The following is an 11,135-nucleotide window of genomic DNA, read 5'->3' as shown; positions in this document are numbered from 1 at the left end:
CTACATTAGTCGGATTCGAAAATCAAAAAGGGGTTTCTAGTTGTGTTGCCCATTTGCATAAAAAAAAATTATTATTATATTATTATTATTATTTTTTTACTTAAGACGAGAAATACATAATATTGAACTGAAATATCATTCCATTAATAGTCAAAGAGTGCAATCACAAATCTCGACATCACAGTTCTATCAATACACAAAGGAAATCACACTACTAGCACTACCATCATCAAAAGAGTACTACAAGAAACCCTACTACTAACACTGCTACCGTGAACAAAAGAGTACTAACAAAAGTACAACAACCCTTCCCTTCTTAATACTAGTATAACTAGGGTTCGCTGACAAGTACTATAGTACTCTAGTCTGAGTCGTCCATTGGTGGCTCCTCTGGGTCCTCCTCCTCCTCCTCTGAAGATATGTCTATATAGACTGGAGGTGCTGGCGCGGGTGGTGGGTACGTCTGTCCAGGCGAATCTGGTAGCAAAGATGGACCAGCGATGTAAGACCCCACGCTCTCTGGTGATGGTGGTCTATAAGACACATGAGGCTGAGCTAGAGCCTCTGCCCTCAGGCGCTCGCACTGTTCATCGTTGGCAATAATCTTTCGAGCTTCTTTGTACTTCAGGCCGTGGTTCTTGAGGCGATAGTCCACCAGAAGCTTCTACTTCTCCAAGGAGCAATTCGGGGAGTCCTCGTGCACCTTCTTGATATCCCACATGATGCTTTTCTCCGCCTGCCATTTGAGTCTTCCCTGAAGCTGGCGCTTATCTCGAGGAATGATATGATGTCCTCTCTGCCTCCATCGTCCATAGGTGTCAAAGCTCAGATCGTCCGATTCCGACTTTGATGTTGATGAATGGCTTGACATCCTACATTTTAAAATTTTAAGTTTTATTAGTAAAATATTCTAAGAAATTGGTAGTTTGGAAGAAACGTGGTGATAGTGAATATATGCTATGCTTAGCTACCAATACAAAATATCCCCGAGCTTACTTCTACCCATTACTCACGTCCTAGCGATTTTCGTTAAACCTAGGCTCTGATACCAAGTTGTAACGCCCCGATTTTCGGAAACGTTAATTAAATCTTTTAAAATAATTTAACGACTTTAAAACTTGATTTGATAAACAACAAAGTTAAACAACGGAAGTATTTAATCATTAAAATTGAAGTCGACACAGTTAGGTCTTACATAGTACTGAATAAGATAGAGTTTGACAATTTGTGCAAGCACTTTTGGAATTGAAATTACAATACGAAAATAAGTAGAACTTCTTCTAGTAGTTCACCCACGGTTTTATGAACTCCCCTTCCTGATTCTGGAGGTCTTCGGCGGGGTCCTGTCCCACGTGTTGATCGTACTGCTCTTCCTCGGTACCTGGCGTAAAAACGCCGTGAGTCGACACTCAGTGGATAAATCCCTATCCTACTAACCCCTTACTTTACAACCAAGCAGTTAAATAATATGACTATTGCTATCAAAAGAAAGCACGGAAAAGCATCATCATTTTTTTACTATCCATTAACTTAAGTGAATTCTAGGGATCTTCTCCACAAGATCCTTTCCTCCCATACCACTAACTCCGCCCGTTTCATAGGACAACCCACCTCTTGCTTGTCCTGCACCGGGGTCTTAAGTAAATATGTTTCACTCAGACCATAGCAAGGGGTTAAGTTACCCATGACGTAACCGTCTGTTAGGGTCGCACACAACACATCACACACTGGGCCTCGACTAGCACCCTGGGCCCTACCTGGTCACCCATAATAGTACTTTTGAGATCACAATGGCCCTACCTGGTCACCCATTTCAGATTTCCACAACACACACCCTTTCCACACATTATCTGATTTCCCTTAACTTAACAACGTCTATCAGTTCTCTCATCGTAAGCCACCCAGTGAACCTAAGTCCGATCTAGCACATACAATCATATTTCCAATAACAACTCAATTCATAACATGATATATTTTGTCACAGAGTAAAAGTAGAATATTTTCTTATCGTGCATGGACTTTGTTTTACAAAAAAAAAATGCAATTCATTTATTATCATTCTAACATAATTATTATTCTACTTCTAATAAATATTTAGTTATTATATACTTACGGCATTACAGTAGCTTTAGTTCCAAGCGTAAAAGAAAAAAAATGATCATTAACATGTTCATGTAATCCGAGGAATTTATTTACCATGTTCAGTGATCAAATATTCTAATAACAATTAGTTCTATGCTTAAATGGGCATAATCATACAAGTACGGGACATAACAGTAGTAAAAACACTTCTCATACTATCTGTTTCATTTCCAGCCGCATTCTTCCAGGCCCCGCCACCTTCGATATGGACCCGATAAACCGAAAAACAGAGTATGGGTTTGGTTAGATGGATTTTGATGCATAACTCCAACTCTTTACAAAGTAATCTATCAAATACATTATTTTAGAACTAAACTATAGTGAAACATTCTACAAGCAACTGTTATCATTTCCAGTGACGAGGAAAACCGAAAAAAAAAAGGCTGGCTACAGTGGTTTGGTTATTGATACATGGGAAGTGATTTTTTTACTACTTCCAGATATTAAAACAACACACTAGGGACTAAATATACTTAGGGGATGGTAGGAGAGAGATTAATCTACCTTCGGTCCCATCGAGAAAGCTTAGAACGCGATTTTTTGAGTTTTCAGCTAAAAGGAGAAGACAACCGCAAACGTGGGCTTCAGGGATGGCTTGGGACGATTGGAAACTGGTTTTGAGATGTTCGAGCTCGTGCTAGAAGATTGGAAGCTTCGGTTTGGTTGATGAGGTGGTGCAGGTGACAAAACCCACTTTTCACTTTCTCTCTCTAAAATAATTCCATAGTTGACCCTAAACTCTAACTCTCTTTTCTACTCTATCTACTGAGTGTATGTGATGAAATATAAAGATAGAAGACTTGAAATTTTCGGAGGGCCAGGAGTGAGTGTAATAGATGGGGTGATATTATAGACTTAGACATGGTGGTTAATGAAGTGTATTGGTGAGGGAGTTTATTTAGGAGTTAAAGGTAAGTGGTTCGAGGGTGTGTTGAGTTCTGATTGGCTTAGGAAAAAGGAAGGCCAAAAACAGCTAGACATTAGAGATGGGTTGGGTGATAGGTGTGATTGAATTGGTAGTCTAGTGGATAATACGGTGTTATGGATAATAAGAGGTTTTAGTTAGGATATTAGCTAGTTAGGGTCTTGGTTACATACTTAGCCTCCGAATCTATAATTAAATTTAGCTAAGTTTTATGAAGAATACAATTACTCTAATTATAAAAATAAAAATATAGGGCCAAAATTAGGGTCATTACAATACCGTACCACAACACCCATACGGTACCATTCCACACCCAAACGAAACAAAACCGTAGGACAATATCAACACGGTACCATACCTCCCCAACACGGTACAATACCGTTGCGAAACCCCCATACAGTACCATACACAACCAAAACGGTACAATACCGTAACGACAACACCCATATGGAACATACCACACCAAAATGGTACAATACCGTATGACAATATCCATTCGGTGCCATACCACACAATAACGGTACAATACCATACCACAACATCCTTACGGTCCATACCACACAAAAACCATTCAATACAGTACACAACGTCCATACGGTACCTTACCATCCAAAAACGGTACAATACAGTACCACAATATCCATACAGTACCATACCGTACCAAAACAGTATAATACGGTACCACAACATCCATACGGTACGATACCACACCAAAACGGTACAATATCATACGACAATATCCATACAGTGCCATAACACACAAAAAATGGTACAATACCGAACCACAATACCCATACTATACCATACCAACTGAAACAGTATAATACCTTACCACAACATCTATACGATACCATACCACACGAACACGGTACAATACCATTGCGTAACCCCCATACGGTACCATACCACACCAAAATGGTACAATACCGTAACCACAACACCCATACGGAACATACCACACCAAAACGGTACAATACCGTACAACAATATCCATTCGGTGCCATACAACACAAAAATGGTACAATACCATACCACAACATCCATACGGTCCTTACCACTCAAAAACAATTCAATACCGTACACAAACATCCAAACGGTACCTTTAGAGATACCATGGGTTTGGACTAGGGAATGGAAAATTTGTAGTAGAATTGCATGAGACTCTATATCTGGGGAAAAGAGTAGGATATCATCAATATAGACGAGGGTTGAGGATAGAATGGGAGCAAATACCCGAATCATGGCCTTTTGAAATAAAAAAGGAGCTGCTTTCAATCCAAAAGGCATGACTGACCACTGAAAATGGTGATCTGGAATGCAAAAACCAGTTTTGGGATGATAATCTGGATGGATGCCCAGCTGCTAAAAGCCTGCTTTTTAGTCAAATTTTGAGAAAATTTGAGCTTTAGGCAAGTTTGCAAAAAGAATACTTCGCCGAGGGAGAGGAAATTTGTTATCCTGCAAAAAATGATTGAGAGGCTGAATTGATAACCAGGCAAAACTTTCCTCTTATCTGCTCGGTCCCTTTATTCACATAAAATGCTTCACATGCCCACTGATAGGTTGTGGGCAAACCTTCTAACTGGAGTTCCTAGAGCTCTTGAAGAGCAAGCTGGTAATGTTCTGGGTTCATTCCATGATGGGTAGCTTTGGTGGGGTTGATGTCTTCATTTTTCTTGAAAGGAAGAGAAATAAAGAAATCAGGATTTTTCCAAAGTGGATTGGAGCATTTGGTGAGGAACTGAGAATGGGATTCAGCACAAGAAGTTTGGATTTTGGCTTCTTTGATGGAGGAGAATTTTGTACTGCACAACATTCCAAAACGGTACAATACCATACCACAACACATCTAAATGGTACAATACCGAATCACAACATCGATACGCTACCATACCAAACCAAAATTGTACGATACCGTTGCAAAACACCTATACGGTACCATACCACTCAAAAATGGTACAATACCGTACCACAACATCCATACAGTGCCATATCACACCAAAACGGCACAATACCGGACCACAACATCCATACAGTACCATACCACATCAAAACGTTACAATACCGTGGCAAAATAACCATACGTTATCATACCACTCCAAAACAGTATAATACCGTATGACAACAAGCATACAGTACCATACCACACAAAAATAGTACAATACCGAACCAGTACATCCATACGATACCATTCCACACAGAAATGGTACAATACCGTACAACATTATCTATATGGTGCCATCCCACAACTAAACGGTATAATACCGTACGACAATATCCTAACGGTGCCATGGCACAACTAAACGGTACCGTACCGTACCACAACATCCATACGGTACCGTACCACATCAAAATGGTACAATACTGTTGCAAAACATCCTTACGTTACTATACCAATCGAAAACGGTACAATACTGTACCACAACTACCATACAGTACCAAAATGGTACAATACCGTACGACAATATCCATACGGTGCCACACCACACCAAAAATGGTACAATACCGAACCACAATACCCATACGATACCATACCCCACCGAAACAGTACAATACCGTACCACAACATCCATACAAAAGCATTCCACACCATCACGATACAATACCGTTGCGAAACCCCCATACGGCAGCATACACAACCAAAACGTTTCAATACCGTAACCACAACACCCATACAGAACATACCACAAGAAAATGGTACAATACCGCATGACAATATCCATTCGGTGCGATACCACACAATAACGGTACAATACCATAACACATCATCCATACGGTCCATACCACACAAAAACCGTTCAATACCGTACACAATATCCTTACGGTACCTTACCACCCCAAAACAGGACAATACCATACCAAAACATCCATACGGTACCAGAACACACCAAAACGGTACAATACCGTACCACAACGTCCATACGGTACCATATCATACAAAAAATGGTACAATACCGTACGAAAACGTCCATACGGTACCACAACACACCTAAACGTTACAATACCGCACCACACATCCATACAGTACCATACTATACCAAAATGGTACGATAACGTTGCAAAACATACATACGATACCATACCACTCCAAAATGGTACAATACCGTACCACTACATCGATACGGTACCATAGCACACCAAAACGGTACAATACCATAACCAAACCCCCATACGGTACTGTACCACACAGAAGTGGTACAATATTGTAATCACAACATCTACACGGTACCGTATCACACGAAAACGGTACAATACCATACAAAAACATCCATACCTTAGTAAAAAAAGCAAAACAGTACAATACCGTACCGCAACATCCATACAGTACCATTCCACACCCAAGCGAAATAAAACCGTACGACAATATCTACACGGTACCATACCTCACTAACACGATACAATACCATTGCGAAACCCCCATATGGTACCATACACAACCAAAACGGTACAAATACCGTAACCACAACACCCATACGGAACATACCACACTAAAATGGTGCAATACTGTACTACAATATCCATTCGGTGCCATGCCACACAATAACGGTACAATTAGGGCTGTCCAGGAACCCGACCCGACCGACAACCCGACCTGAACCGACCCGAAAAATTGCTGACGGGCTGTTCTGATTTCCTTTTTCGGTCGGGTTCGGGTTGATTTGGTCAGATTTTTAATCCCATCGGTCGTGTTTCGGGTGCCCATATATTGTTTCAGGTGAACCCGACCCAACCGAAACATACAGATATAAAAAGAAAAAAAAACCCTATGTTCATTACTTCATTTCATTTCACGCAGGCGCAGCCCTGCCCCTCTCCACTCTCCAGATCTACTTTCAACCCTCAAGAGTACCACCCGGTCCATGCCCACCGCCACCGGCCACCGCCATCAAATCAACGCCGAGCCCCTTGTTTCCCTACGCAACTAGTCCGGTAGTCCCCCTTTTCTCTTTCAATTGATCATTCCCCGTTCTCTCGAACCCTAAATCGACACTGATACAACAGTGTTACAGTGGTACGTCTCTCTCTCTCTCTCTCTCTCTCTCTCTCTCTCTCTGTGAATTTCTCTACGAGAGTCAAGAATACGACTGTTTCAGTGAAAGGCTTTACGGAAAATATTTTCTTTGGGATTTTGATCTGATGAATTGATACTTGATAGAGTATTGGATTGGGAATTTGGGATGGATAGGGCTTGAATAGTTGAATCGATCAAACCGACAAACCCCTTTGTTTAATTTTTTTCCCCCATTTTTGGCTATAGATCGGTGAGCAGTGAGCTGGTTTTTTCTGACTGGTGTAGATAAATTTTGACTGATAAAGGCGTAAAGCAAAAAAAAAAAAAACAGTTTCTGATTCTATTTCAATTTTTGAGTGGTGTAGCACTTAATTTTTCCCCCTTTTTGGCTGTAGATTAGTGAGTTTTTGGCTGATTTTTTCCAAGTGGTGTAGGCTATGTAGCTAATTTTTCGACAGATAAAGGCATAAAGCAAAAAAAAAAAAAACAGTTTGTGCTTCTATTTTCAACTGGTGTAGGCTGTAGCACTAAAGCAAATTTTATGATTCTATTTCATTTTCGACTGGTAAAGCAAAAGAAAATAGTAAAGCTAATTTTTTCTCTTATTTCGACTGGTTTAGCACTATATCTATATGCATTAGCAGCATTGCAGTTTATTAATCTTGATTACACTTGTTTGTAGTTGATGGATTCAAGCAATTTTGATTTCACGCTTGGTGGGGAACTTAAGGATGATGTTGTAGATGTTGAAGAAGTTGAACTTGGAGGTAATTCTAATCCTCCTGTGTCTACGAATGCCGATGTTATTGATGTTCAAGATGATACAGTAGTTGAAGTTGGACAAAATACTGAAAATAGACTGAAAAGAAAGGTTCTACCACAAGCGCCTAAACCTAAAAAAGAGCCTGGAAAAAGATGTAGATCTCCTTATTGGGATCACTTCAACGATATTAAAGAGGAGGGGGTAACCAAATGGGCTGAGTGTAAGTATTGCAATAAACGATATGCGGCTGAAAGTAAAAAACATGGCGTTAGTAATTTGAAAGCTCACCTCCCCGCTTGCCCACTATATCCTAATAGAGACCAACATGGACAACAAAACCTTTCATTTCAACCCACAGACGGGGGCGGTGTTGACGTTGTGACGCGTGTCTTTTCTTTTGACGATTGTAAGAGAGCTCTTGCCGAAATGGTCATCGTTGATGAACTACCCTTTAGGTTCGTTGAGGGGATTGGGTTCAGAAAGTTTTGTAAGGTCATGCAACCTAAGTTCTCATCGGTTTCTCACCAAACGATAACTAGAGAGGTTGGTGCAATTCATAAAAATGAGAGGGGAAAACTAAAAAAATTCTTGAAGGGTCGTAGGATTTGCCTCACGACTGATACATGGACATCAATTCAAAATCTTAACTACATATGTCTCACCGCACACTTCATTGATGATGATTGGAAGTTGCAAAAGAGAATCTTAAACTTTTTTCAAATTGAAGATCATAAGGGAGTTACCATAGGCAAGAAAATTGAGTCATTGTTGCTTGAGTGGAATATTGATGGTATTTTTACTTTGACGATAGATAATGCAAGTTCGAACGCCACGGCTATTGAGTACTTGAAAAGGAAAACAATGGATTGGAAAAGGATTGTCTTGGAGCATGAGTATATACATATGCGATGTTGTGCACATATTTTAAATCTTATTGTTGTTGAGGGGTTGAAAGATACTAGTGAGTCTATTCTCCGTGTTCGTGATGTTGTGAGGCATGTGAGATCTTCTCCACAAAGAATGGAGACTTTTAACAAGTGTGTGGAGAAGGAGAAAATTAAGTCGAAACAAACTGTGTGTCTTGATGTGTGTACTCCGTGGAATTCCACTTACTTAATGTTAGAGGTAGCCATCAAGTTTGAGAAGGCATTGCAAAGAATGGGGGAGGAAGATAGTAGTTTCATAAAAAAAATTGGCATAAAGGAAAGTGAGGAGGATTTGTCATTGGAGTTGGAGGGCCTAGGTGGGAGCCATAGGATTAGTGTGCCAACTCCAAGACAACCAACTATCCCAAACAAGCTTGATTGGAAGAAGTGTGGGTTGTTTGTTACATTCTTAAAACTTTTTTATGATGCAACCAAGAAATTTTCGGCTTCTCTATTTGTCACATCCAATATGTTCTTTCATGAGTTGTATGAGGTTCAAGTGAAGATAGAAGAATTAATCGCCAACCGAGATCCTTATATGTCTTCAATGGCAATTGAAATGAAAAGAAATTTTGAGAGGTATTGGGGGATCAAGAGAAATTCAATCCCCTACTTTATGTGGCAGTGGCAATGGATCTCCGATTTAAGTTAAGGTTGGTAAAGTTTTGCTATACAAAATCCAAAGGGAAGGCGGAGGGTGAGCAAATGGAGAAAAAAGTGAAGGATGTTTTGAACCGGTTGTATGATTCTTATGCAAAAGAGGGTGAAGTTAGACAACATGTGTCTAGTGCAAGTCCAATGCCGAGAGTGGAGAATGAGGATTGTGATTCTCGCTTGAATTTAGCTATGGAATTTGACACTTACTTGGAGGAGGAGTATTCTAGTGTTTGTTCCTCGGAGGTAGACAAGTACTTGGGGGATTTGTGTGAACGTAGGGACAATCCGGATTTTGATATCTTGGTGTGGTGGAAGAACAATTCCAACATGTATCCAATCTTGTCAAATATAGCGCGTGATGTATTAGCTGTGCCCGTGTCTACCGTTGCTTCTGAGTCGGCTTTTAGTACGGGTGGTCGCATACTTGATCCATTTCGGAGTTCACTCTCACCGTCAATGGTCGAGACTCTTGTATGCATCCAAAATTGGCATTTTAGCACGGTTCCAATCTCTCTTCGACAGGCTATGGATAAAGTTGAAGATCTTGAACGAGGTAATTTAATTTAATTGATCTGGACCATCTGGTCTACAATTTAATTGATCTGGTCTATTCAGTCAAAACATTTTCTAGTATTGTATTGAATTAAGTGTTTTTTTTTTCCAGAACTCTTACAAACTGATGATGCTTCTTAGGGATTGATGGGGCTTTGGACCTTGGTAAAACATAACAGCAGATGTTATTTGATGATCTTTGAAGTTTTTACTTATCAAAAAAAAAAATCTATGAAGTTTTTATTTGTCTTCTAATTTTTCTTTCTATGTAACAGGTTTGAACTTTGAACGGACATGAGAAATATGGGGTTGGGAGCAGCAGCACTATGGAGTATTGGCTAATTTAAATTATTATGGACTTCTTTTAATCATTTTAGACTTGTTTTGGTGGTCGTCTGAACTTGTAATATGGTGGTGGAAAACTGAAAATATTTTGACTTGTTGATTGGTTGTGTTTGTGTATGGTTGCTGAAAAAACAGGGGAGTAGAGACTAGAGAGCTGGCTGCTCTCTGTAATTTATTTTTGTGTTTTTGCTGTGTGGTGGTGGTGGAAACTGGAAATGTGTGTGACTGTGGACTGACTGCTCAGTGCTCACTGAGTCATTGGCTCATTGTTGAGAAAACAGGGGAGGAAAGTGCTGAGAGCTGGCTGCTCTAGTGCTCTCTGGAAAACTAGAAAACATTTCCAGCTGAAATGTTGGCTTTTTTTTTGTTATGTGGTTGTGCTTTTGTGCTTTTGTGTTTGGAATTTGGATTGAGAAATGTGGAAACTGGAAAACAGGGCTTGAGCCCTTGGATTGAGCTATGGGGCATGGCCCAAAATATTTATATTAATCTTTGGGCCATTTGGCTTGCTGAAATGGTGGAAAACTAGCCCAAAATAACTAAAGAATTTATAAAAAAAAATGGCCCAGAAAAATAAAACCGGCCCAAATAAGGGCCCAACAAAACTGGCCCAATCTGATTATCCGACCGAACTAGACCAACTCAATCCGAAAACAGTTCGGTTGGAGCTCGAAAAATTGCACGGTTGGGTTCGGGTGGCATTTATTCAATCCGAAAATAGTCGGGTCGGGTCAAAACCGACCCGAATCCGAAAAAAATCAGACCGTGGACAGCCCTAGGTACAATACCATACCACAACATCCATACGGTCCA

At 40.1% G+C, this 11,135-nt stretch overlaps 1 long non-coding RNA gene across 1 annotated transcript; it reads left to right on the top strand.

The window, feature by feature from the left end:
- The first annotated feature begins 9,764 nt into the window (after positions 1 to 9,764).
- On the top strand, positions 9,765 to 10,532 carry LOC131336334 (uncharacterized). The gene is made up of 3 exons (XR_009202781.1): positions 9,765 to 9,978; positions 10,090 to 10,142; positions 10,253 to 10,532. It is a non-coding gene; the product is annotated as an uncharacterized LOC131336334 (long non-coding RNA).
- The last annotated feature ends 603 nt before the right edge of the window (positions 10,533 to 11,135 follow it).

The sequence above is a fragment of the Rhododendron vialii genome, chromosome 8a (genome assembly GCF_030253575.1).
Source record: "Rhododendron vialii isolate Sample 1 chromosome 8a, ASM3025357v1".
Classification (NCBI taxonomy): Eukaryota; Viridiplantae; Streptophyta; class Magnoliopsida; order Ericales; family Ericaceae; genus Rhododendron; species Rhododendron vialii.
The sequence above is the reverse complement of the archived record's forward strand: the minus strand, read 5'-3'. Positions and strand labels throughout refer to the sequence as shown.